The sequence below is a fragment of the Scyliorhinus canicula genome, chromosome 13, assembly GCF_902713615.1.
Source record: "Scyliorhinus canicula chromosome 13, sScyCan1.1, whole genome shotgun sequence".
Taxonomy (NCBI): Eukaryota; Metazoa; Chordata; class Chondrichthyes; order Carcharhiniformes; family Scyliorhinidae; genus Scyliorhinus; species Scyliorhinus canicula.
In genome coordinates, this window is record NC_052158.1 from 109621508 (window position 1) to 109649393 (window position 27886).

The 27886-nt window shown below is 46.9% G+C and overlaps 2 long non-coding RNA genes across 3 annotated transcripts; one reads left to right on the forward strand and one right to left on the reverse strand.

The window, feature by feature from the left end:
* Positions 1-270: 270 nt before the first annotated feature.
* LOC119976091 lies at positions 271-9629 on the reverse strand. Of its 2 annotated transcripts, none has more exons than XR_005462870.1 (2): positions 9588-9629; positions 271-1832 (listed from the first exon to the last, which is right to left on the reverse strand). It is a non-coding gene; the product is annotated as an uncharacterized LOC119976091 (long non-coding RNA). The 2 variants fall into 2 exon arrangements; XR_005462869.1 differs by lacking the exon at positions 9588-9629 and adding an exon at positions 8962-9046.
* A 1864-nt stretch (positions 9630-11493) lies between these two features.
* LOC119976090 lies at positions 11494-25984 on the forward strand. Its single transcript, XR_005462868.1, has 2 exons — positions 11494-11573; positions 25819-25984. It is a non-coding gene; the product is annotated as an uncharacterized LOC119976090 (long non-coding RNA).
* Positions 25985-27886: the final 1902 nt, after the last annotated feature.

Below are 27886 nucleotides of genomic sequence, written 5' to 3' on the forward strand. Positions count from 1 at the left end.
CCCCAATGACCTCAGCTGTTGACATTTATTTTTTTTAAAAACCTCTCGTCTATTTTTCACAACCTGTTGCCCGCCGTAAGCGGGTGCAAATCATGTTTTATTTCTGTCAGCCTTTGGGCACCGGCTGTGCAGCACAGTGCTGCACGCGACTCCATTCCGGGTTAGTCTGATTCCGGCAGACTTCCATCAGAAAAACATCCACGTTTTGTGTCGAACCTTTGACTGCGCTGCCTCCGGTTTCATTTCCTGACTTTACAGCACGATCCGCCATTTCATAACCTTTCAGAGAGCTTTTGCCACAGTGTATCATGGAGGGCGGGCAGCAGCAGCAACCTCATTGTGGCTGCAGAAACTATCAGCGCTTCCAAAGCAGATAATACTGTGCTGAGGAGTCCGCGAGGGTGGCATTGCAGACAGAAAACATGTTTTAAAAAGGAGACGACATTGTTAATTAGACCATTTTAATTTGCTCCACCTCACAGCAAAGCCCCCGTCGTGTCGTGCACACAATGGAAATGTGACTAATGTTCAGAAGTTACGTAAAGCGTTTGTTTTTTTCTCTCCTAAAATTTCAGGGATTGCTGTTGCGAAAGACGGACTTTTCCCTTTTTTGTTGCTTTTGCGCGCCCATCTTGAATTAAGTTTTACACCACATCCGTATTTGAATGATAATTTATTCAAAGAGTGATTGATTGATGCACCCAGAAGCTCCCTCACAATAGGCTACTGAAACCTGGAAGCAGCTCCGCGGTCAAATAAACGCACACAGTGCATGTTTCATGTTGGGTAATTTATCCCTGTCAGTGTTACCCAAGTACAGGCAGTTTGAGAACTGATAACATTTTTTTTTCCAACTCTGATCTTTGTTATGTTGAGCTTCCCCTGTGTTTAGCTGCCAAAAAAACAAAATGGGACATCTCGCCTCTTGAGCACAGGATTTCCTTTGCAGGGAAGTAAGTGAACGAGCATATTTTCCATCACTTTTCCCGTTTCGCTTTGCTGAGACGAGGACGATAATTTGAAATCATTTGTCAGGGCATGCGCTCCCCCCCCCCCCCCCCCAATATTCCAAAAGGGTCAAGAGCACTCGGGATTGAGTGGAGTATCATTTTGCCCACCACTGACAGTTTCTGACATACCCTTTCGATCTTTACACAATTAGCACGTGTCCTCCCCTGTAGATGTGTGGAAACATACGTACAAAATATGTCCGATCTTCTTTGTCCAAGGCACATAAATGATGACATTCTCCCCAAACAATACCTTGTGTGTTGTAATGTCTCCAGGCGCAAGCTAGACATTAATTATTGAACTGAATATAATGAAAATCGCATTAACATCATGATACAGTATTTCAATTAGTGCATATAATTGTGCAGCAACGATCCTGTTAAATTGGACAGTACAATTGGAAATTAGGGATATATGGTAAATTGCGATTTAGAACTGATATATGAATGAGTCCTAAAATTAGTAAAGCAAACAAACTGGATTGATTTATAAAAATACAATTGTTTTTCTTTAACGCTGATTTTTGCAGGTTGCGGTCAGCACTCCAGTGGGCATTCTTCACATCTCAACCTTTTCTAGACAATGACTGGCAGCCAGCTACTTGACCATAGGGATTATTGCGACAGTGTTCAATTTTGTCCTCGTCCAAGGTCCATATGTGCACACTTTCCAGAGGAGGTCGCTAGATAACAACCCAGAGCAGGAATCCTGGCTTTGTTTTGTGTAGCCGAGCCTAAAGGCACTTGAGGCAGCTTGTAACACGCCAACAGCTGCTTAGTTGAGACCCGCCCACCAAGCACTCTATATGCCAACCTAGAAAACTAGAAAGAAGTTAATCTTTAACAGCTTCAAAAAAATGACATCTTCAAACAAGCTGATAATTTATGATTGACCCTAATATTAGAAGTCTAAAACATGTGAAAACAGGTAGTTAAAAGGGCTTTGTAACTAAACTGTAGGTATATGTGCATTCTTCACTTGTGTTAGACAAAATAAACATACATTCATAAAACGTAAGTGGAAAATTCAAATGTTGGTGAGACTAAGTCAGTTGTACATAGGCGAGCAAGGTGTGCTGTGGAATGCTCCCTCAGAAAATTTTGAATTTTTGCATTAATGGTTTACTCCTGCCGCTTGTCAATGGGATTTCCCATTGAAGCCACACCATGCCGTTGGGAAACCCATGCGTGGGGGTGCGCTACTGGTGGGAAAAGTAAATCCCAATGGTTGGAGAATTTCTGCCTATGTCCTTTGGTTAAATTTAAGCACCTTTATATTTAACGATTGGTAGATTTTTAATCTGAAAAGGACATATTTGGATATTCAACATACTATCCAAGCCATTACCTTCCCAAAGGTTACCTCAACACTCCTTCTCCTACATTCAATACCTTCACTCCAGTTTGTAGGTTCACTATACCCCACCCAGCACTGCTCTTTTCACAGTCTCTTCTTCCAATCCTTCCAGTTTTTAACTGGCATTTTCCTCCCTCTTCAACATCCTCTTCTTCAGTCTTCTCTCAGTTTAAGCTTTTTCAATTACATATTCTTCTTCCATTTCCCTCCAGATTCAAGCTGGCATTCTTTTCAAGCACCACCACCCCCCTTCCCCCCCCCCACACTGTTCTTCCCTTCCTGTGCCATGAGATAGCAGCAGATATCAGGAGGACATATGTGTGACGATGGGAAAATACACAGCAGATAAAATATAATACAGAGAAGTGTGAAGTGATACGCCCTTGGAGGAAGAATAAGGAGAGACAGTGTAAACTAAATGGGACAATTTTTAAAGGTGTCATGGGAGCAGGGGGCTCAAGTACACAGTTTTGAATGTGCTTGGACAAGTTGATAAGGATGTTTTTTAAAAAGCCTTATGGAGCATATGGAGGTTCAATAATCGTGGGTGTCTCTATTGTCATATGTAGACATAGGGTAGGATTTTCCAGCCCCCCCCCCCCCCCCCCCCCCCCCCCCGCCCCCCCACACACCACCATGTTGTGTTTTCTGGAGGCAGTTCGCAGTTCGCCATTGGCTACCGGTGAAATCTTCCGAGTGTGTGACTTGCCTGACCCGCTGCCGCTGGGGGGGTCTCTTCAGCAGGACTGAAAGTTCCTGCTCAGACAGTGGTAATGTAAGGAAGTTATGTTGCACCTTCAGACACTGGTTAAGCCTCAACTGGACATGTATCCAGTTCTGGGCTCCACAGTACAAGAAGAATGTTAAGTCTTGGAGAAGGTTCAGAGGAGATTTAATGGAACGATACTAGGGTTAAATGACTTAATTTACATGGATAGACCGAGGTCACAGGTTCAATCCTGGCACTGGGTCACTGTCCGTGTGGAGTTTGCACATTCTCCCCGTGTCTGCGTCGGTCTCACCCCCACACCCCAAAGATGTGCAGGGTAGGTGGATTGGCCACGCTAAATTGCCCCTTAATTGGGTACTCAATTTATTTTTTAAAAAAGATTTTTATTAGCTCCATTTTGCTGCAACATTCTACAGTCCTGCTATCTACTGGGTCGCGATTTGTGAGTGGTGGGTGAGGAAATGGGGGAGCAGCTATGGTGTGAAACATCATAGGTTTTTACCCCCAAGGCGTATTGGTGCTTTTTTTTTAACCAGACTCACTGATTGACAGGTTTGGCTCCCTGTCTGACAAATAAATCTGATGAATTGGCTGCAGCCCAGGAAGTTTTGCATTGCTCATGGGAGAGCATTTGGGTGAATGCAGCACAGCTGAAGGGCCAAAGTATTATTATTATTATTGACCACAGATAATTAAAGAGAAATTGAAGGCAGTGCTATGTTTAGGGGTGGGGTAGGGGATGGGGGAGTGGATAGATTGGAAGGCAAGTTTGGAGGCGAGAGAGATGCAGAGGGAGAGATGGAGTGCGAGGGGGGATCAGATGAAGAGAAGGAGTTAGGGAATGTGATCAGGGTGTGATTGGAAAGAGATTAGAGGGAGAGATGCTAAGAGGTGCACCAGGGAGAGCCAGTGATAAGGGAGAATGAGGGATTCACTAATGCTTTTTTATTTTTTATAATCTTTATTGTCACAAGTAGGCTTACATTATCAGTGCAATGAAGTTACTGTGAAAATTCCCGAGTTGCCACATTTCGGCGCCTGTCCGGGTACACGGAGGGAGAATCATAATGTCCAAATTACCTAAGAGCAGGGCTTTCTGGACTTGTGGGAGGAAACCGGAGCACCCAGAGGAAACCCACAAAGACATGGGACAAATGTGCAGACTCCACACAGACAGTGACTCAAGTCAGGAATCGAACCTGGGACCCTGGAGCTGTTAGCAACAGCGGTGTTACCTACTGTGCTACCATGGGTGTCTCAGTGATCACAGTGGGGACAACTGATTGCTGGGAAGGTTAATAGATTTTCTTGGCAGACTGAGCGAAGCATTCTTGTTCCTCTTAGCCCACAAGCAGTGCTGGCCAGTGTTAAACTTGATCCACATTCTCGAACACAAGCTTACAACAATTCTTAGCCTTGCAGCCTCATGAAAGAATTTCAGTGACCAAACCATCTCCTGGGATTGGGTTGGTCATTCTTCCCACGCACCTTTTCCACCACCGCTCCCCCCACCCCCCGCCTTGATATTTTTTACATTTTTATGAGCCACTAGGGTCCTTGTGGGAAGGTTAACTAATGTTGTGGGGGAGGGTTTCAATTATTTTGGCGGGGCGGGGGAGTAGACACCAGGATGAAATATTCAAGATCAGAAACAAGTTGTACAGTACTGGACGAGACCAATAAAACTAGAATAAAGAATATTCATAAACAGGAGGTGTCAAAACGTGGGCAAATGCAAGGCAGTTTAAAATAGATTTGAGCGCACCTATGTAAATGCATAGAGTGTGGTGAATAAGGCTGGCGAGCTCCTGTTTGTTCACAGGACTATGGTAAAATAGCAATAACAGAGAACTGGCTCAAAGAAGGAAGGATTGAGAACATATTCTTAGCTGTGATGTATTCAGGGAATATCGATCTGGGCCAAAATTGAGTGGGAAAACTATGGATGACTAAAGGAAAGTCAGCGTGGATTTGTTAAAGGCAATTTATGATTAACTAACATGATTAAGTTATTTGATTTTGGGCAGCACGGTGGCGCAGTGGTTAGCATTGCTGCCTCATGGTACCGAGGTCCCAGGTTTGATCCAGGCTCTGGGTCACTGCCCATATGGAGTTTGCACATTCTCCCCGTGTTTGCATGGGTTCCGCCCCCACAACCCAAAAGATGTGCGGGGTAGGTGGATTAGCCACGCCAAATTGTCCCCTAATTGAAAAAATATGAATTGGGTATTCTAAATTTATTTTTTTAAAGTTTTGATTACTATGCATATTGATTATCAACGAGTATACAATAGACTTGTTAGCAGCATGGATGCAAAATTGGTTCAGTACCAGTGGCATAGAGATTTTAATTATTTATGGGATGTTGACATTGATTGCGAAGCCAGCATTTATTGCCTATCTCTAGATGCCCTACAGAATGTGGTTGTGAGCTGTCTTCTTGAAGCACTGTCGTCCCTGAGGTGTAGGTACACCCACAGTGATGTTAGGGACGGAATTCCAGGATTTTTTGACCAGGTGACAGTGAAGCACTGGCAATATATTTCCAAGTCAGGATGGTCAGAGACTTGGGGGGGAACCTCCAGGTGATGGTGATCCAAGGTCTCTGCAGTTCTTGTCCTTCAAGATGGCAGTGGTCATGGATTTGGAAGTTGCTGCCTAAGGAACATTGGGTAATTTCCTGTAGTACATCTTGTAGATGATACACACGGCTGCCAGTGTTGGTCCGTGGTGGAGGGATTGAATGTTTGTGGAAGGAGTATCAATCAAGCAGGCTGCTTTGTCCTGAGTAGTGTTGAGCTTGTTGAGTGTTGCTGGAGCTTCACGCATCCAGAGAAACAGAGAGTATTCCATCACACTGCTGAATTGTGCCTTGTAGATGGTGGACATGCTTCGGGAGGTCAGGAGGTGAGTTAGTCACAGCAGGTTTGCTAACCTCTGATCTGTTGTGGTAGCCACAGTATTTATAAGGCTAGTTCGGTTCACTTTCTGGTCAATGGTAACTCCCAGGATGTTGATAGTGGAGGATTCAGTGATGGCAATACCATTGATTGTCAAGGGGCAGTAGCTATATCCTCTCTTCTTGGAGATGATCATTGCCTGGCACTTTGGTGGCACTTGCCACTTGTAAGCCCAAGTCTAGATATTGTCCATGCTGCATTTGAACATGAACTGCTTAAGTATCTGAGGAGTCGCAAATGGTGCTGAACATTGTGCTGTCATTGCGAACCTCCCCACTTCTGACCTTATGATGGAAGGAAGGTCATTAATGAAGCAGCTGAAGATGGTTAGGCCTAGGACACTGCCCTGAGAAACTCCTGAGTACTCCCTGAATAATGATGAACAGTTATTTTTCAGACTGGAGTAGTTTCCTCAGGGATTGGTATTAGAATCACCGCTTACTACCATATATTAATGATCTAGGTTTTGTATATAGGGCACAGTTTCATAGATTGAAGATGATACAAAATTCAGAAATGTAATCATGCCCTGCAACAAGTAGAAATCTGCCTAATAACAACAAGTTCGATCCCGGCTCTGGGTCACTATCTGTGTGGAGTTTGCACATTCTTCCTGTGTTTGTGTGGGTTTTGCCCCCACATCCCAAAGATGGATTGGTCATGCTAAATTGCCTTGCAATTGGAAAAAATGAATTTGGGTACTCTAAAAAAAATGTTTTAAATGAGAGCTGGCGATCTGAGTGGAGTCTGTGAGGGAGAAGCGAAGGTCACAGAAGGAGGTCACTTGGCCCATCGTGTCTGCACTGGCTCTCCCAGCGAGAAACTTACCTCATATTGTTTACTGCCTTCTCCCCATAACCCTGCACATTCTCTCTTTTCAGATAACAGTCTAAGTCCCTTTCAAATGCTTCTATTGAGCCTGCCTCCACTCTAAGGCAATACGTTCAAACCCTAACCACTTGCTTCTTTAAAAAGTTTCTCCTCATATCTGGGTGGCACAGTGGTTAGCACTGCTGCTTCGCAGCGCCAAGGACTTGGATTTAATTCTGGCCTTGGGTGACTGTGTGGAGTCTGCACATTCTCCCAATATCTGTGTGGGCTTCCTCCGGGTTCTGCGGTTTCTTCCCACATTCCAAAGGTGTGCAGGTTAGGTGGACTGGCTACACTAAATTGCCCCTTAGAGTCCAAAAGGTTAGGTGGGGTTACAGAGACAGAGCAGGAGGGTGGGCCTGGGTCAGTGCTCTTTCAAAGGGTTGGTGTCGACTCAATGTGTCAAATGGCCTCCTTCTGCACTGCAGTGATTCTATATCACTTTTGCTCCTTTCACTACTTACTTTAAATCTGTGCCTTCTCGTTCTCGATCCTTCCATGAGTGGGAACAGCCTCTCCCTATCTACTCTCTCCGGAGTCCACATGATTTTAAATACTTTGATCAAATATCCCTTCAGCCTTCTCTCAGGAAACAGTCCTTTTTTTTTCTTTTTATAGATTTAGAGTACCCAATTCATTTTTCCAATTAAGGGGCAATTAAGCGTGGCCAATCCACCTACCCTGCACATCTTTGGGTAGTGGGGGTGAAACCCACGCAAACACAGGGAGAATGTGCCTCTCAGGAAACAGTCCTAACTTATCCAGATTGAAGTTTCTCATCCCCGAGACCATTCTCGTGAATCTTGTCTGCACCTCTCTAATGCGTTCACATTCTTTCTAAGGTACAACATGCAGAACTTTATTCAGTGCTGTAGCTGAAGCCAAACTACTGACTTATACACATTCAGCATAACCTCCTTGTTCTTGCACTCTATACCCCTATTAATAAAGCTCAGGAAGGCAGCATGGTGGCGCAGTGGGTTAGCCCTGCAGCCTCACGGCGCCGAGGTCCCAGGTTCGATCCCAGCTCTGGGTCACTGTCCATGTGGAGTTTGCACATTCTCCCCATGTTTGCGTGGGTTTCTCTCCGACAACCCAAAGATGTGCAAGGCTAGGTGGATTGGCCACGCTAAATTGCCCCTTAATTGGAAAAAATGAATTGGGTACTCTTAATTTTATTTTAAAAATAAAGCTCAGGATGCTGAATTCTTTATTAACTGCTCACAACGTGTCCTGCCACGTTCAGTCATGAATGGCAGTGGAAAATTAAACTGACTGGGGGAGGAGGCTACACAAATATCCCCATCCCCAATGATGGGGGGAGCCCAGAACATCAGTAACTAAGATAAGGATGAAGCATTTGCTGCAATATTCACCCAGAAGGGCTGAGGTCCCTACCATAACAGATGCCAGTCTTCAGTCAATTTGGTACACTCCATGTGATATCAAGAAGCTGAAGGCACTTGATACTACAAAGGCTTTGGACCCTGAAAGTATTTCAGTAATAGTGCTGAAGACATGTGCTCCAAAACTACCATGCCCCTAGCCATGACTAGTTAGGGACAACAATGGCAGGCTAGTCGCCGTGCCGGAAAAGGGCAACCTTTGAGACCTTCTACCAGGGCTGTACACCTCAGAGCTCCTCGGGGGGGGACTTGGGATGAAGCACTTCCTCGACGCACTGGACATGCTGGTCTTGAGGGAAGATAGGAGACGGGGCCTGAAGCACCATTAGGACTGGGGGAGGTCATAGATAGTATCTACGCCATAAAGGCGGGGAAAGCGCCAGGGCCAGATGGTTTACCAGAGGACTTTTACAAAACATTCGCGACAGCACTGGCCTGGCACTTGCGGGAGATGTTCGCAGACCCGCTGCTAACCTGTCACCAACACTACCACAAGCCGCAATATCGCTGATACCCAGAAAGGACAAAGACCTTACTGAGTGGGGGTCCTACAGACCCATCTCACTACTCAATGTAGATGCAAAAATCCTGGCAAAAGGCCTAGCTAAGTGGCTGGAGAGCTGCGTACCAGAGGTAGTCGCGGAGGACCAGATGAACTTTGTCAAAGGCAGGCAGTTAACATCAAATACCAGGTGCCTGCTGAACGTGATAATTACCCCATCCGGGGAGAGAACACCAGAGGTGACCATCCAACGAACGCAGAAAAGGCCTTCGACTGAATCGAGTGGAAGTACCTCATAGAGGTACTGGAGCGGTTTGGACTTGGGCCAGTGTTCACCTCTTGGGGTGAAACTACTGTACAGCACTCCCATGGAGAGCATACGGACAAACATTATCAGCTCTAAATACTTCCACCTGCCCAGGGGCATGAGACAGGGATGCCCGCTGTCACAGCTGCTGTTCGCTCTGGCAATCGAGCCACTAGCGATCGCCCTCAGAGCGGCGAAAGTGTGGAGCGGCATTCAGAGGAGGACAGAGAGCATAGAGTTTCACTCTCTGCAGATGATCTGCTCCTCTACATCTCAACCCCCCAGGCCAGCATGGGAGGTATCAGAAAGACTTAAATGAGTTTGGAGCAATCCCGGGTTGGAGCCATCCAGACTCAACTGAGCAAGAGTGAAATTGTCCCAGTGAACCCACAGGGGAGAGGGACAGAGCCTACCGTTCAAGCAAGCCCAAACCAAATTCCGCTACCTGGGGATCCACATAGACCACGACTGGACACGGATCCACAAGTGGAACCTGAGGACACTGGTGGAGGAAGTCAAAAGGGACCTGCAGAGGTGGGGCACTCCCACTCTCTCTATTGGAGAGCGTGCAGATGATCAAAATTAACATACTGCCCAGGTTCCTCTTTCTGTTCAGATCCTTCAACGGTAGCACAATGGTTAGCATTGTTGCTTCACAGTGCCAGGGTTCCAGGTTCGATTCCAGGCTTGGGTCACAGTTTGTGCGGAGTCTGAACTTCTCCCTGTACCTGCGTGGGTTTCCTCCAGGTGCTCCGGTCCTCCCATAAGTCCTGAAAGACATGCTTGTTAGGTAATTTGGACATTCTGAATTCTCCCTCCGAACAGGCGCCAAAAGGTCCAACAGGGAGAATAAGCATGGGAGGCCGAGCCCTCCCAAACCACTGGGCGGCCATAGCAGAAAGAGTAAGGGGGTGGGTGAATGAACCGGGAGCGGAGTGGGTGAGGATGGAGAAGAGTTCATGCATAGGGGCATCCTTCCGAGCCCTAACTACAATCGCACTTCCATTCCCTCCGACCAAGTACTCAAGAAGCCAAGCTCTGAATGTGATACCAGATGAGACAGCACTTTGGTCTAACCAAATTGCCCACCATGACTCCCTTCTGTATCAACCACAGGTTCTCGCCTGAAACAATGGATGCCACCTTCAACAGGACGAGGGGATGCTGATGGCTAGAGACATGTACACAGGCGACTGGATAGTGATCCTGGAGGAATTCATGGACAGGTTCCAACTACCAAAGGGGAACAAAATGAGAAATATCAAAAATGTCCTCTGTAGGGAAATGACAATGTACCCCCAGATCCCAGGGCATTTGCTTGTTGAGGAACTGTTGGACGCAGGTAACTCAGGGAAGGGAAAATCTGGGGACTTATACAGGCCTCTGCTGGAGGCAGTACACTCCCCCTTGGATGAGACAAGGGAAAAATGGGAGGAAGAACTAGGCATAGAAGTAAGGGAGGACTCTGGATCAAAGGGCAAACTCCACCTCCATATGCAGAGGACTGATCTGAGCCTAACGCAGCTAAAGGTGGTGCACAGAGTGCACCTAACCAGAACCTGAATGAGCAGATTCTTTCCGGAGATGGAGGACAAATGCGAATGGTGCCAGGGAGGCCAGGCCAACCCACATGTTCATGGAATGCCCCAGGCTTGTGGGGCTGTGGACGACCTTCTTTGAGGCAATGTGGGGGTTGTGGGGTGGAGCCATGCCCAAAGGGCCTTCAGTATCTAAGACCAGCCAGAACTCTTTATGGGGAGGAAGGGCACGGGGGGCTGGAGGGGCTGACGCTCTAGTTTCTGCCTCCCGAATTGCCTGCCGAAGAATCCTGCTTGGCTGGTGATTGGCAGCACCACCCAAAGCTGCAAACTGTTTGACCGACCTGTCTGAATTCCTCCCACCGGAGAAGATAAAATATGCCAGCCGAGGGTCAGAAGCGGACTTCCATGGGACTTGGAAGCTGTTGACCAACTTGTTCCTAGATCTGTTCATAGTCAACAAACAGCATAAAAAGGGGGTGAGGGGGAGACACAGGCGAATCATGGAACATAAAGCAAAAGGAAAGTTGGGGGGGGGGGGGGGGTAGGTGGTGTGAAGAAGGAGGAGAGGGGGTGCAAAAGCTCACAAGAAAAAAAAAAGAGACCGCGAGGTACAAGGGACAGAGCTGCAGAGGATGAGCCCAACCGAGGGCAAATGGAAAACCAGTGAACGAAAAAACATTGTAAATATGTTTTGTGACCTTTGTCTGCTTCTGTTTTTTTTTCTCTTTGGCTTATCTCTTTTGCAATTTTTATTTCTTCTTGACTTTTCCAGGAGACTCATCCGGAGTGAGACTCATCCAGAGTGGGGGATTGAAACTTGGTAATTTGGTGCAGTGAGGTAATTCGGTGCAGAGTGTGAGGAGGTGCTTTTTTACCCTGGTAAGTGACTGGTAAGTAGTCGCTCTTTTTCTTTTCATTGTCTAATTTAGTTATTTTTATTTTGAAATTGTAGTTGTTTAAGTTTACCAAGGGTTTAAGACATGGCAGGAGATCCCAGACCCGTGTCATGCTCCTCGTGTGCGATGTGGGAGCTCAGGGACACGTCCACTGTCCCTGGCTCCTTCACGTGTAAGAAGTGTGTTCAGTTGCAGCTCTTGTTAGACCGCTTGACGGCTCTGGAGCTGCGGATGGACTCACTTTGGAGCATCCACGATGCTGAGGCGGTCGTGGATAGCACGTTTAGCGAGTTGGTCACACCGCAGGTGAAGGTTACTGAGGGAGATAGAAAATGGGTGACCAAAAGAAAGAGCAAGAGTAGGAAGGCACTGCAGGTGTCCCCTGCGGTCATCTCCCTGCAAAACAGATATACCGCTTTGGATACTGTTGAGGGAGATGGCTCACCAGGGGAAGGCAGCAGCAGCCAGGTTCATGGCACCGTGGCTGGCTCTGCTGCACAGCAGGGCAGGAAGAAAAATGGCAGGGCTATAGTGATAGGGGACTCGATCGTAAGGGGAATAGACAGGCGGTTCTGTGGACGCAATCGAGACTCTAGGATGGTATGTTGCCTCCCTGGTGCAAGGGTCAAGGATGTCTCGGAGCGTCTGCAGGACATTCTGGGGGGGGGGGGGGGGGGGGGGGGTGAACAGCCAGCTGTCGTGGTGCACATAGGCACCAACGATATAGGTAAAAAACGGGATGCGGTCCTACAAGCGGAATTCAGGGAGTTAGGAGTTAAACTAAAGGTAGTAATCTCAGGATTGCTACCAGTGCCACGAGCTAGTCAGAGTAGGAATGTCAGGATAGATAGGATGAATACGTGGCTCGAGAGATGGTGCAAGAGGGAGGGATTCAAATTCCTGGGGCATTGGGACCGGTTCTGGGGGAGGTGGGACCAGTACAAACCGGACGGTCTGCACTAGGACTGGAACCGATGTCCTAGGGGGGGTGTTTTCTAGAGCTGTTGGGGAGGGTTTAAACTAATGTGGCAGGGGGATGGGAACCGATGCAGGAAGTTGAAAGGTAGTAAAACAGGGACAGAAACAAAAGGAAGCAAGGGGAAAAGTGCAAGGCAGAGAAGACATAGTCAGAAATCTAAAAGGGCGACAGTACAAGATACAGTGACTGAGGGGAGCACAGTGAATAGGCCCAGTAATAACAAAAGGAATAAAACTGGAGATGTTAAGATTCAAAACAGAGGTAAAAAAACCAACATAAGTGTACTTTACCTGAATGCTCGCAGTATTCGGAATAAAGTAAATGAGTTGATGGCACAAATCATCGTAAATAACTATGATTTAGTGGCCATTACTGAAACATGGTTAAAGGATGGTCACGACTGGGAGTTAAATATCTGAGGGTATCAAAGTATTCGGAAGGACAGAGTGGATGGTAAGGGAGGTGGTGTTGCTCTGTTATTTAAGGATGACATCCGGGCAATAGTAAGGGATGACATCGGTGCTATGGAGGATAAGGTTGAATCCATTTGGGTGGAAATCAGGAATAGTAAGGCGAAAAAGTCACTGATAGGAGTAGTCTATCGGCCACCAAATAGTAAAGATATGGTGGGGCAGGCAATAAACAAAGAAATAACTGATGCATGTAGAAATGGTACAGCAGTTATCATGGGGGATTTTAATCTACATGTCGATTGGTTTAACCAGGTCGGTCAAGGCAACCTTGAGGAGGAGTTTATAGAATGTATCCGCGATAGTTTCCTAGAACAGTATGTAATGGAACCTACGAGGGAACAAGCGGTCCTAGATCTTGTCCTGTGTAATGAGACAGGATTGATTCATGATCTCATAGTTAGGGATCCTCTCGGAAGGAGCGATCACAATATGGTGGAATTTAAAATACAGATGGAGGGTGAGAAAGTAAAATCAAATACTAGTGTTTTGTGTTTAAACAAAGGAGATTACAAGGGGATGAGAGAAGAACTAGCTAAGGTAGACTGGGAGCAAAGACTTTATGGTGGAACAGTTGAGGAACAGTGGAGAACCTTCCAAGCGATTTTTCACAGTGCTCAGCAAAGGTTTATACCAACAAAAAGGAAGGACGGAAGAAAGAGGGAAAATCGACCGTGGATATCTAAGGAAATAAGGGAGAGTATCAAATTGAAGGAAAAAGCATGTAAAGTGGCAAAGATTGCTGGGAGATTAGAGGACTGGGAAATCTTTAGGGGGCAACAGAAAGCTACTAAAAAAGCTATAAAGAAGAGTAAGATAGCGTATGAGAGTAAACTTGCTCAGAATATAAAAACAGACAGTAAAAGTTTTTACAAATATATAAGACAAAAAAGAGTGGCTAAGGTAAATATTGGTCCTTTAGAGGATGAGAAGGGAGTTTTAATAATGGGAAATGAGGAAATGGCTGAGGAACTGAACAGGTTTTATGGGTCGGTCTTCACAGTGGAAGACACAAATAACATGCCAGCGACTGATAGAAATGAGGCTATGACAGGTGAGGACCTTGAGAGGATTGTTATCACTAAGGAGGGAGTGATGGGCAAGCTAATGGGGCTAAAGGTAGACAAGTCTCCTGGCCTGATGGAATGCATCCCAGAGTGCTAAAAGAGATGGCTAGGGAAATTGCAGATGCACTAGTGATAATTTACCGAAATTCACTAGACTCTGGGGTGGTCCCGGTGGATTGGAAATTAGCAAACGTGACGCCACTGTTTAAAAAAGGAGGTAGGCAGAAAGCAGGAAATTATAGGCCAGTGAGCTTAACTTCGGTAATAGGGAAGATGCTGGAATCTATCATCAAGGAAGAAATTGCGAGGCATCTGGATAGAAATTGTCCCATTGGGCAGACGCAGCATGGGTTCGTAAAAGGCAGGTCATGCCTAACTAATTTAGTGGAATTTTTTGAGGACATTACCAGTGCAGTAGATAACGGGGAGCCGATGGATGGGGTATATCTGGATTTCCAGAAAGCCTTTGACAAGGTGCCACACAAAAGGTTGCTGCATAAGATAAAGATGCATGGCATTCAGGGTAAAGTAGTAGCATGGATAGAGGATTGGTTAATTAATAGAAAGCAAAGAGTTGGGATAAATGGGTGTTTCTCTGATTGGCAATCAGTAGCTAGTGGTGTCCCTCAGGGATCCGTGTTGGGCCCACAATTGTTCACAATTTACATAGATGATTTGGAGTTGGGGACCAAGGGCAATGTGTCCAAATTTGCAGATGACACTAAGATGAGTGGTAAAGCGAAAAGTGCAGAGGATACTGGAAGTCTGCAGAGGGATTTGGATAGGTTAAGTGAATGGGCTAGGGTCTGGCAGATGGAATACAATGTTGACAAATGTGAGGTTATCCATTTTGGTAGGAATAACAGCAAACGGGATTATTATTTAAATGATAAAATATTAAAGCATGTCGCTGTTCAGAGAGATTTGGGTGTGCTAGTGCATGAGTCACAGAAGGTTGGTTTACAAGTGCAACAGGTGATTAAGAAGGCAAATGGAATTTTGTCCTTCATTGCTAGAGGGATGGAGTTTAAGACTAGGGAGGTAATGTTGCAATTGTATAAGGTGTTAGTGCGGCCACACCTGGAGTATTGTGTTCAGTTTTGGTCTCCTTACTTGAGAAAGGACGTACTGGCGCTGGAGGGTGTGCAGAGGAGATTCACTCGGTTAATCCCAGAGTTGAAGGGGTTGGATTATGAGGAGAGGTTGAGTAGACTGGGACTGTACTCGTTGGAATTTAGAAGGATGAGGGGGGATCTTATTAGAAACATTTAAAATTATGAAGGGAATAGATAGGATAGATGCGGGCAGGTTGTTTCCACTGGCTGGTGACAGCAGAACTAGGGGACATAGCCTCAAAATAAGGGGAAGTAGATTTAGGACTGAGTTTAGGAGGAACTTCTTCACCCAAAGGGTTGTGAATCTATGGAATTCCTTGCCCAGTGAAGCAGTTGAGGCTCCTTCATTACATGTTTTTAAGGTCAAGATAGATAGTTTTTTGAAGAATAAAGGGATTAAGGGTTATGGTGTTCAGGCCGGAAAGTGGAGCTGAGTCCACAAAAGATCAGCCATGATCTAATTGAATGGCGGAGCAGGCTCGAGGGGCCAGATGGCCTACTCCTGCTCCTAGTTCTTATGTTCTTATGTTCTTGGTTTTCTTACTGTTATGCACACGTTTTTTAGCCTGTAACTTTTTTTTAAAAATAATTTTTATTCAAACTTTCAATAACAAAATACAAAAAGAAAAGAGGAAACAACCCCCCCCCCCCCCCACCATATATACAAAACAAAAGAAATAAATTAACACCCGTCTTTAACCTGTAACTTAACCTACAAACTTAAACGTGTAATTCTAACATAGAAGGTGAAAATTAATAAAAACATTTTAAAAAAGAAGTGGTGATGTTCACTGATGATTGTACAACATGCAGTACCATTCGTGACTCCTCAGATACTGAAGCAGTTCATGTCCAATATAGCAAGTCCTCAACAATATCAAGGCTTGGGTTGAGAAGTAGCAGGAAACATTCGCACCAGACAAGTGCCAGGCAATGACCATCTCCTACAAGAGAGAATCTAACCATCACCCCTTGACATTCAATGGCATTATCATCACTGAGTCCCCCACTATCACCATCCTGGGAGTTAACAGTGACCAAAAATTCAACTGGACCAAATACTGTGGCTACAAAAGTAGGTCAGAGGCGCGGAATCCTGTGGTTATTAACTCGCCTCCTGACTGCCCAAATTTTTTCCATTATCTTCAAGGCACAAGTTGGGAGTGCAATAGAATGTTCTCCACTTGCTTGGATGAGTGCAGCTCCAAAGCACTCAAGTTCAACACCATCCAGGACAAAGCAACCCGCCTAATTGGCAACCCTTCCACGTGCATTCACTTCCTCCACCACCAATGCACTGTGGTAGCAGTGTGTACCATCTACAAGATGCACTGCAGGAACTCATCAAGGCTCCTTAGACAGCACCTATCAAACCTACAACCACTACCATCTAGAGGGTTAAAAGCAGCAGACACCATGGGATTGCCATCAGTTGGAAGTTCAGCTTCAGGCCACTCACCATCCTGAATTGGAAATATATCGCCCTTTCTGTCACAGGGTCAAAATCGTGGAACACCCTCCCTAACAGCACTGTGGGTATACATATAACACATGGGCTGCAGCGCTTCAAGGTGGCAGCTTAGCACCACCCTCTCATAGTGGAATTAGGGATGGACAATGAATGCTAGCCTGGCCAGTGAAGCCCACACCTGTGAACTAATTTTTTAAAACAGTTTATGGACGCATGCACCCAGCTCCCTCTGCTCCTGCACTCCCTTTAGAGCTGTACACTTTATTTTATACAGACTCCAAATTCTTTCTACCAAACTGAATCATTTTACTTTTCTCTGCATTGCACTTCATTTTCCAACTGTTCGCCAATTCCACTGACTTGCCAATATTCTTTTGAAGTTTTAACATTCTTCTCCTCACGTTCACAATTCCAAGTTTTATATCGTCGACAAACTTTGAAATTGTGCCCTGTAAACCAAGGTCTAGGTCATTAATATGTATTTGAGGGCAGCACGGTGGCACAGTGGTTAGCCCTGCTGCCTCACGGTGCCGAGGTCCCAGGTTCGATCCCGGCTCTGGGTCACTGTCCGTGTGGAGTTTACACATTCTCCCCGTGTTTGCGTGGGTTTCGCCCCCACAACCCAAAGGTGTGAAGGCTAGGTGGATTGGCCACGTTAAATTGCCCCACAATTGAAATGAAAATGAAAATCGCTTATTGTCACAAGTAGGCTTCAGATTAAGTTACTGTGAAAAGCCCCTAGTCGCCACATTCCGGCCCCTGTTCGGGGAGGCTGGTACGGGAATTGAACCGTGCTGCTGGCCTTATTCTGCTTTACAAGCCAGCTGTTTAGCTCACGGTGCTAAACCAGCCCTTATGGAAAAAATGAATTGGGTACTCTAAATTTATATTTAAAAAAAATTAATATGGATTCGGAAAAGCAATTGTCCCAACACCTGTCTCTTGGAGGAACACTGTGTCGGCTTTTATACTTTTCAGGTGGGCGAAGACTCTGGATCTTTTCACTGGGCTATTCCAGGTGACTATTCTGATGGGGGTTTCTGTCCCCCCCCCCCCCCCCCCCCCCCCGCCTCCTGCGGGGTCAACCATACCTACCTTGTGGATGTGACCCATCACTCTGGGCTTTCCCTTTGTTAGGGAGCCATCCAAAATGGCCGTGGTCACCATACCCACCATGAAGCTGGGCCCCAACAACACAAGAGGTGATCATTTTCCTCGACGCAGAAAATGTATTCGGAGTCGAATGGAAGTACCTCATAGAGATATTGGAACAGTTTGGGATTGGAGCAGGACTCACCGCTGGGTGAAACTCCTGTACAACGCTCCCACGTCGCGCATACGGGCAAATACCACCAGCTCTAAGTACTTCCAGAGGCACAAGGCAGGGATGCCTATTGTCCCCACTGCTGTTTGCCCTAGCGATCAAACCACTAGTGATCGGGCTCGGCGGCAAGAATTAGAAGGGGATCCGGAGAGGAGACAGAGAGCACAGGGTCTCGCTCAATGTGGATGACGTACTCCTCTCCATCTCAGACCCGCAAAGCAGCATAGAGGGAATTATGGCACTTTTGAAAGAGTTTGGAGCCTTCTTGGGCTGCAATCTCAACCTGAGAAAAATGAGATCTTCACGGTGAACCCCCAAGGGGGAGAGGCAGAGTGGAGGGACTACCATTTAAACAGACCCGACACAAATACAGGTATGGCAGTGGATGTTGTCTATATGGACTTCAGTAAGGCCTTTGACAAGGTCCCTTCTGGCAGACTGGTACAAAAGGTGAAGTCACACGGGATCAGAGGTGAGCTGGCAAGATGGCTAGGTCACAGAAGGCAGAGAGTAGCAATGGAAGGGTGCTTTTGTGATTGGAGGGCTGTGACTAGTGGTGTTCTGCAGGGTTCAGTGCTAGGACCTTTGCTGTTCGTAGTATATATAAATGATTTGGAGGAAAATGTAACTGGTCTGATTAGCAAGTTTGCGGACGACACAAAGGTTGGTGGAATTGCGGATAGCAATGAAGGCTGTCAGAGGATACAGATCTTTTGGAGACTTGGGCGGAGAGATGGCAGATGGAGTTTAATCTGGACAAATGTGAGGTAATGCATTTTGGAAGGTCGAATACAGATGGGGAATTATCAGTGAATGGTAGAACCCTCAAGTGTATTGACAGTCAGAGTGATCTAGGTGTACAGGTCCACAGGTCAATGAAAGGGGCAACACAGGTGGAGAAGGTGGTCAAGAAGGATACGGCACTTTTGCCTTCACTGTCCGGGGCATTGAGTATAAAAATTGGCAAGTCATGTTGCAGCTATATAGAACCTTAGTTAGGCCACACTTGGAGTATAGTGTTCAATTCTGGTCGCCACACTACCAGAAGGATGTGGAGGCTTTAGAGAGGGTGCAGAAGAGATTTACAGGAAGTTATCTGGTATGGAGTGCATTAGCTATGAGGAGAGGTTGAATAAACTTGGTTTGTTCTCACTGGAACAAAGGAGGTTGAGGGGTGACCTGATAGAGGTCTACAAAATTATTAGGGACATAGACAGAGACTTTTTCCCAGGGTAGAGGGGTCAATTACTAAGGGGCATGGGTTTAAGCTGTGAGGGGCAAGGTTTAGAGGAGATGTATGAGGCAAGTCATTTACACAGAGGGTAGTGGGTGCCTGGAACTCACTGCCGGAGAAGGTGGTAGAAGCAGCGATGGTAGTGACGTTTAAGGGGCATCTTGACAAATACATGACTAGGATGGGAATAGAGGGAAACGGACCCTGGAAGTGTAGAAGATTTTTGTTTAGATGGGCAGCATTTTTGGCGTAGGCTTGAGGGCCGAAGGGCCAGTTCCTGTGCCAGTTTTCTTTGTTCTTTGCTACCTGGGGATCCAAATCCCCCATGACTAGACACAGATCAACAAATGGAACCCGACCAGCCTGATGGAGGAAGTTAAAAAGGACCTGCAGAGGTGGGATACACTCCCACTCTCACTGGCAGGGAGAGTGCGGACAATCAGTATGAACGTACTGCCCAGATTCCGCTTCCTGTTCAGATCCATACCAATCTCCATCCCAAGGCCTCCTCAACTCACTAGAAAAACGGATCATGGTGTTTGTGTGTATGTGGTGGGGAGCGGGGGGGGGGGGGGGGGGGGGGGGACGATGATCTCTAGGATGCCCAAAAAGGTCCTGCAGAGAAGAAGAACCATGGGGGGGGCTAGCCCTCCCAAACCTGCATTATTATCACTGGGCAGCACTGCGGAAAGGGTAAAGGAGGGGATAAGGCCAAGTGGGTGAGAATGGACGAGGGTTCCTGCATGGGGACCTCCCTCTGGGCCCTGGCCATGGCTGCGCTCCCATCCCCACCGAACAAACACTCAACAAGCCCAGAGGTGATAGCCACACTCCAGTTGTGGAAGCAACTGTGACAGCACTTCGGATTAACCAAAATGTCCATTAAGGCCCCCATCTGCAACAACCACAGGTTTGTGCCAGCCACCTTCAAAAGTTGGACGTTGACAGTTAGGGACCTCTACACAGCCAACAGATTGACAGCCCGAGAGGAACTAACAGAGAAGTTCCAGCTGACGGAGGGAAATGAGCTAAGGTACAGGCAGGTCAAAAACCTCTTACATAGGGAAAGAAAGACCTATCGACAACCACCACAACAAACACTGTTAGAGGACCTACTGGATGCAGACATCTCAGGGAGTGGGATCTCCGGCAACCTGCATGGGCTACTACTGGGAAGGACACACACACCACTGGATGAGACAAGAGAAAGGTGGGAGGAAGACCTAGGGTTTGAAATAAAGTGGGTACTCCAGAGCAGAGCACTGCATATGTTCACGTCCACCTCCATATGCGCAAGGCGAAGCCTAATGCAGCTGAAAGTGGGACACAGAGCCCGGTTAATCAGAGTCCAAATGAGCAGGTTCTTCCCAAAGGTAGAGGACAAATGCAAATGGTGCCAAGGAGGCCCGGCCAAACACGCCCACATGTTCTGGTCTTACCCCAGGCTAGTCGGGTACTGGACAGCCTTCTTCGAGGCAATGTCCAAGGTGGTGGGGATCTAAAACATTTTCATTAAGGTGAACATGGTTCACAGTTTGGTACTCATCTGCCTAAACAGAACTTGCATTTGCTGTTATTACAGTTGGTTTAAATAAAACTTGCCTGACCATGACCGAGAGAGGCATTCTTTGGGGTACCAGAACAGCCAGATCTCTTCATGGGGAGGAGCACCGACGGCCTTGCCTTTGCCTTCCTAATCGCCCGCTGGAGAATCCTGCTTGGCTGGGCGATCAGCAGCACCACCCAACGCTGCAGAGTAGTTGTCAAACCTATCGGAATTTCTCCAGATGATGAAAATTAAATTCCGGGGGTCGGAAGAGGGCTTCCACAAAACGTGGGAACTATTCACCCAGTTGTTCCAAGACCTGTTTGTAGCTAACAGCCAATATGCCAGAGGGAGGGAGGGGGAAGGCACGGTTATAACAACAAACATAATGAGGGGGTGGGGAGAATAAAGAGACATGGAGCCCAACCATGCCCAGTACATAACAAAATGCACGGTATCACACCAACCCAACAGGACCAGGGTAAAAGAACCGACGAGGGAAGAGCGACTAGAAGGGAAGGGGGGTCAGGAAGAAAAGGGGCAGAAGGAAGCAGGGCTCTCAACTTGAAGTAAACGCCTACTGAATAAAGTAAAACAAGAAGCTGTAATCATTATAAATAACAAAAGACAACCGATGTAAATAATGGAGGACGATCCATATATATATGTATATTTTTGTTTTAGATGTATGTTCATGCTTATCTTTGTTCTGCATATTGTAAAAATCTTTAATAAAAACATTAAAAAAAAAAATTTAGAGTACCCAATTATTTTTTCCAATTAAGGGACAATTTAGAGTGGCCAATCTACCTATCCTGCACATCTTTGGGTTGTGGGGGTGAAACCCACGCAGACCCGGGGAGAATGTGCAAACTCCACACGGACAGTGATCCAGGGCCGGGATTCGAACCCAGGTCCTCAGCGCCATAGGCAGCAATGCTAACCACGGTGCCACCGTGCTGCCCTAAAAACATTTTTTAATAATGAGGTCGGGCCCCTGCGCTCCGAGATTTCCCTTTATCCAAGTACCGGCCTCCCCGAACAGGCGTCGGAATGTGGCGACTAGGGGCTTTTCACAGTAACTTAATTGAAGCCGACTTGTGACAATAAGTGATTATTATTAATATTATTATTAAGAGCCACCCAAGATGGCCACGATTTATGTGTATGCCTTGTGGGTGAACTCTTCTACTCTGGGGTTTCCTTTTGTTTGGGGGCTCTCCATAGTGGCTGTTTGCGGTACCTTTGTGTTCCTTGCTGCCATGCGCAATCTGTCGTAGTCAGCCTAGTCCCCTCCCCCCTTGTCCCTCTGCGACCCCCCCTGGGTCTGTCCCCCACCCTCCCTTGTCCTTGCGAGTGTCTCTTCCTGTTTACCCCCCCATTACGTCCCATCTGTAGTCTTCTTCCCCTGTTGCCAGGCACCCTCTCTCCAATGGGAGATGTGCCGTGCCCTCCCCCCACCTCGTTCATACTTCCTAGTGCTAGCCTATCTGCTAGTGTGGTCGCCCCACCCGGGGTCGATCTGTGCAACCCTTGACCGTTGTGTGTCCATTCCCCCTTCCTCCTCCTCACCCCCTCTTGTACCCTGTTGCTCTCGCTCCCTCCTTTCTGAGACTGAACTCCAGAATTTAAAATGAGGCAGTACAGTTTCTCACAAATAGTCTCTCAGTGACACAATAAGTTGGGGAATCTGGTTCAATGCTGGTTGCGTTGTTGTTCTCCCAGCTCATGTTTGTGGATGAACAAATCTGTGTCCGCTGGTGCGGTGAAATAGTGTTCCCTGTCCTGGAATGTCACCCAGAGCTTGACTGGGTAGAGCATTCCGATCCGCACTTTGCTTTTATAAAGGGCCACCTTTTCTGCCCAGCACTTGGCCAAGTCTGCCCCAATGTCCTGATACAGCAGGATCGAGTGACCCTCCCAGTTGCAGGACTTTGTGTGCCTCGCCAACTTTAGGATCTTTCTTCAGTCTTGGTACAGGTGCAGCTCCGGAATGATGGCCAGCGGCTTATCCCGGCATTGGGCTTTGGCCAGAGTGACCCGTGTGCTCTGTCTACTTCGGTGGCTTGGGGAAGCTTTATCTTCTCACCAGTTAGTCCAGCATTTGGGCCACGCATTACGTAGGGATCCTGCCCTCGGTTCCCTCCGGTAGGCCCACGACGCAGAGGTTTTGGCGATGCGACCGATTCTCTTGATCCTCGACCTTCCCCTTTTGTGTCCTTTGCGTCTCCAACAAGTTTGCTATTTCCATCTCCAGTACGGTCGAGTCCTTCTCCAGCTCCGATTGCAGCCTTCTGAGTCTCCAGCCGCCTTTCTGCCTTTTCCAGTGCCGCATGCAGGGTGACGAGCGCATCCGCCACAACCACTTTAACCGCTGCCATTATCTCTGTTTTGATGTCATCCTTGAGCTCGTGGAGTTTCTGCATTAGGAACTCCGTCCATTCATTCATTGGAGGTCTGGCGGTCCTTTCCGATCAGGCTGGCCGTGACCTCATCTCCCCGAGTGCTTGCCATTACCTCGGTCCTTCTCTCAAGGCTTTTACTGCCTTTGCCTTCTTTTTGGCCCCTTGGGTTGCTGCCGCTTGGCATGTGTTGCCTTGGTGGTGATGGAGGAGGGTGAGGGAGTTTTCTCCCAGTTTTAGAGGGCTATTTTGGGCTGAAAGCTCTTAAATGTGAGTTTCCAGGAGGAGAGCCACCTTCGTGCATCCACTCAGCACATCCCTGCCTGAATGAATGGTGTTTGACAATTAAACAATTCGCTGGGGGAGGAAGCTCCACTAATATTCCATCCTCGCTGGTGAGCCAAGCACAACAGTGCAAAAGACAGGTTAAGGCATTTGAAACCATCTTCAGCCAGAAGTGTTTGTGGATTATCCATTTCAGCCTCTTTCTGAGGCCCCCAGTATTACTGGTCCAAAGTCCATGTGATGTCAAGAAACGTCTGATGGCAATCGATACTGCAAAGGCTATGGTGCCTGACAACCCAATACCAACAAAAATACTGAAGGAGTGCTGGTTTAGTTCAGTTGGCTACACAGCTAGCACATGATAGGGAGTAAGGACGACCGCCGGGAGTACTGGGTATTTATACCCCGCCCTGGAGGCGGGGTTAACTCAGCCTCTCGACCAATCGGGGAGCCGTCACATGACTGGTCTCAACCAACCGGTCGAGAGGCACATGACCGACCAGGGCCAATGGTAAGCTGGTGTTCTGCACCAATGGCAGGCAGCTATGCTAATCATACCACCACAATATGTGTGAGCAGTAATTTGAAATACAACTTCAAAGGGCAGCACGGTGGCGTAAGTGGTTAGCGCAGTTGCCTCATGGCGCCGGGGTCCCAGGTTCAATCCCGGCTCTGGGTCACTGTCCGTGTGGAGTTTGCACATTCTCCCTGTGTCTGCGTGGGTTTCACCCCCACAACCCAAAAGATGTGCAAGGTAGGTGAATTGGCCATACTAAATTGTCCCATAATTGGAAAAAATGAATTGGATACTCTAAATTTATTTTAAAAAAGAAATACAACTTAACTGGACCTGTCATATAAATACCGTGGCTACAAGAGCAGGTCAGGGGCTGGGAATTCTGTCCACCATCTACACGGCACAAGTCAGGAATTTAATGGAATACTCTCCACTTGCCTGGATGAGTACAGCTCCAACAACACTGAAGAAGCTCAACACCATCCAGGACAAAGTAGCCCACTTGATTGACACGTCTTCGGCTGCCGAAGAACTATAGCAGCAGTGTTTACCATCGACACGAAGCACTGCAGAATCTCAAAAAGTGCCTTCAGCAGCACCTTCCATCAAGGCGTCAAGGACCCGGGTCACTGTCAGTGTGGTGTTTGCACACTCTCCCTGTGTCTGCGTGGGTCTCACCCACACAACCCAAAGGTGTGCAGGGTAGGTGAATTGGCCAGGCTAAATTACCCCTTAATTGGAAAAAAAAATTGGATACTCTAAATTTATCTGAAAAAAAACAGCACCTTCCAAAGCCCCGCAACCTCTACCACCCATAAAGATAAATGTAGCAAGGGAACACCGCCCCCAAGATCTCACACTGTCCTGATTTGGAACTCTATCGCCCTCCTTCACCGTCGCTGGGTCACAATCCTGGAACTCTTTCCTCAACAACACAGTGGTTGTGCACCATATGGACTGCAGCAGTTCAAGAAAGCAGCTCACCACCACCTTCTCAAAGACAATTAGGGATAAGCAGCAATGCAAATCCCACATCCTGTGAAATAATTTAAAAAGTCACCAGAGGAATGGGAGTGGTAGGATGAGCATTTCATGGCATTTCTTCCCCTGTGGGCTGAGGCTATCCCTCCTCCTGTGAACCACCACCACCACCACAAGGGCCTTCAGTGCTGTAACTGAGAGCCTGTGCACCCTCTCCTTAGATCCTAGAGTTGACTTGAAACCAGCTGCCGTTGTATGCTCTCGGTGAAAGTCGGTGTTCCCTGTGAAAACTGTGAGTGAGATTTTCCAGTTGTTCCTGCAGGTGGAATCTTCGGTCCCACTGACGGTGACTCCCCCCCCCCCCCCCCCCCCCCCCCCCCCGCTGCAGGTTCCCAAATGGGTGAGCATGCAAACAACAGGAAAACTCCATTGACAGCAGAGGGACCCGGAGCAAAACACACCGCGGAGGGTGCGGGAAATCCGCCCTGCAATTCATCAGCACTTGACTGCTCAACTTGCAAATTCAAATCAGGACTAACTTCAATTAACCCCAAGATCCTAAATCTGGATTTTCAAACAGGCATTTCTCATGCAGCGTCATAGCACCAGTTTCACCTTTGAGTCAAAATAACCATTTCACAAAACTTTCTTTGACGATTAGTTTTAGTGAAGCATGACATGTTTCCCAATGCACCATTGTTAATACTGAATCATTCAGTTTCTAAATGACAACTAGTTTCACATTAAATTACCATTTACATTTTGTGATTACGGAATGATCTGACATGACCTTATGAAGCAGCTTCATATATAGTGCATTTCATTTTTCCTTTGTCTCTTAACTGCAGGTGTGCTGAGAAAGCCTGATCCACTGTGTATAATGATGTTTTTGTGTCATCATGTCAGTTTAAATGAAGCCACTGCCATCTACATGCTAATCCAGTTTCATATTTCAAATTGTTCGATTGATTTGATGCATGAGCATTGTCCAAATAAAGATCAAATTTTAAAGTATTGATTTGCTGGCTCTCTCATTTTGGGCTTCTCTTTCTCTGTAAATATTTGCTGTCACGATAACCTTGAGTGGCAAGGCTGCTCTGTATATTTTTCTTCAACTTTGAAATTGTTGCCAGACTGGATGTTTCCGGCAGGCTACAGACTGACTTATTTTTGCTCCCTTGGTGTCGTCTTAAAAGGAGAATTTCAGTTCTGGGAATCTATCATGTGGTGCTCACAATGCCGAGAAATGAAAGTCTTACAGCTGTTCAAGGAGTTCAGCTGAGCGAATGTAGAGGGTGCTGTCGCCTGTGTTATGGAGCAGAATTCAACATCCCATTAGCAGAGAAATACCCAGAATGGACAATTTGTAATAGAAGATGAGAGAGAAAAAATTATGCCATGATGGAGCAGTCCTTTAATTTATGGAGGCTTATTTTGCAATTTACAGGAAATGATAAATATATTTCTCCATGTTTTAGATTTTACATAATTACCAGATTATTATTAGATAGATTCTGCATACTGTAGTAGTCAGAAGTGAGTTGATTCTGAACAGACTTAGTTCAGTAAAAAAAAAGCCCGAGGGCAGGCTGTGTCGTTAGCTGCTATCTGCACAGCCCATGTGCTGTTCTCCGAGGATATGTGATATGGAAGAGTGCAGGTGTGTCCCTATGTACACCTGAACATGTTGATTTGGCACTATCCTGACATCACACAGTTCAACTAGCTGATGTGATTCCAGGACCTCATATTTAGACAGTTTAGATCCAAGCAATGCCTGTATTAACTAATCTTGAAAAGAGTCTGCAGGAAGAAGCAGAGGTTGCAGGTTGGCGCTGGACTCTTCCATACTGGAAGACCAGCCAATGCAGCCAGCATCTTAGTGTGCATGTTTCATCCACCCAGGTCCTCATTCTCTCCAGCGGAATGTGGCTTTTCACAGTAACTTCATTGCAGTGTTAATGTTAACCTACTTGTGGCAATAATAAAGATTATTATTATCAGATACCCTGGCCTGCTTGCTGCCCACTCATGCTCAGAGACTCACCATAGTCTGATCACTTCTCTATACTAGCCTCCAAGGTGCCTGCAGTGCCAGTATCTGAGCTGGTGGCTGCAAGTGTCAGATTTGGTGATGGGATCTCTTTATCAGTGCTGTGCTGGTTCCTCTCTTCCTTCCTCCTAGGGCTCCTGTGGCTGGGCAGGGGGCAGTCCTCGGATGTCTGAAAATAGGAACCCAGGAGAGGAAGAATGGTGTGAGGGAATGGGGTTGAGGTTGGAATCAGGAGAAACATGGCCATACCATCAATAGCTTGTCATCCAACCAGAGCGCAGAATGAGGGTTTGTTGAGAGTTGAGGAGGGTCCTAAGGCAGGAACATGCCATCATTCTCAATGTTCTCAACAACATTAAACACAATGGGCCCCTTTGGAGCCAGGACCATGATGCAGAGAGCCATTTCCTCTGTTTGACTTGTAAGCTCTACTTCTCTTTCTTCTATTTTGTGCCACCTTGCAGAAAGAGGGCAGAATGGCGGTGGTTGTGTGACACTGTTTTTGGGTAGTGTATCTGTCATAGCTGAATAGTTGGACATATGTGAAGGCAGTGAGAGATGTGTGAGACACTGTTGGCATGGGTAGGTGTGAGGTGGACTATCTGGATGTTGGGCATGTGTCCTCGAGTGTTGGGTGAGTGATGGAGCACTGTGAGCTGCTGCTGGTCAGGGGGAAGGAGGGCACAGGCTATTGAATTGGATGATCAATGATGATCATAATGAATGGTGGATCAGGCTCAAAGGGCTGAATGGTCGACTCCTATTTTCTATGTTTCTATAAGAGATGTCATGTGAAGATGCATTACCTGACCTTGACCACCCAGGTGAATTCATACCTCTTGTGGTATTGCTGCCAGATGGTT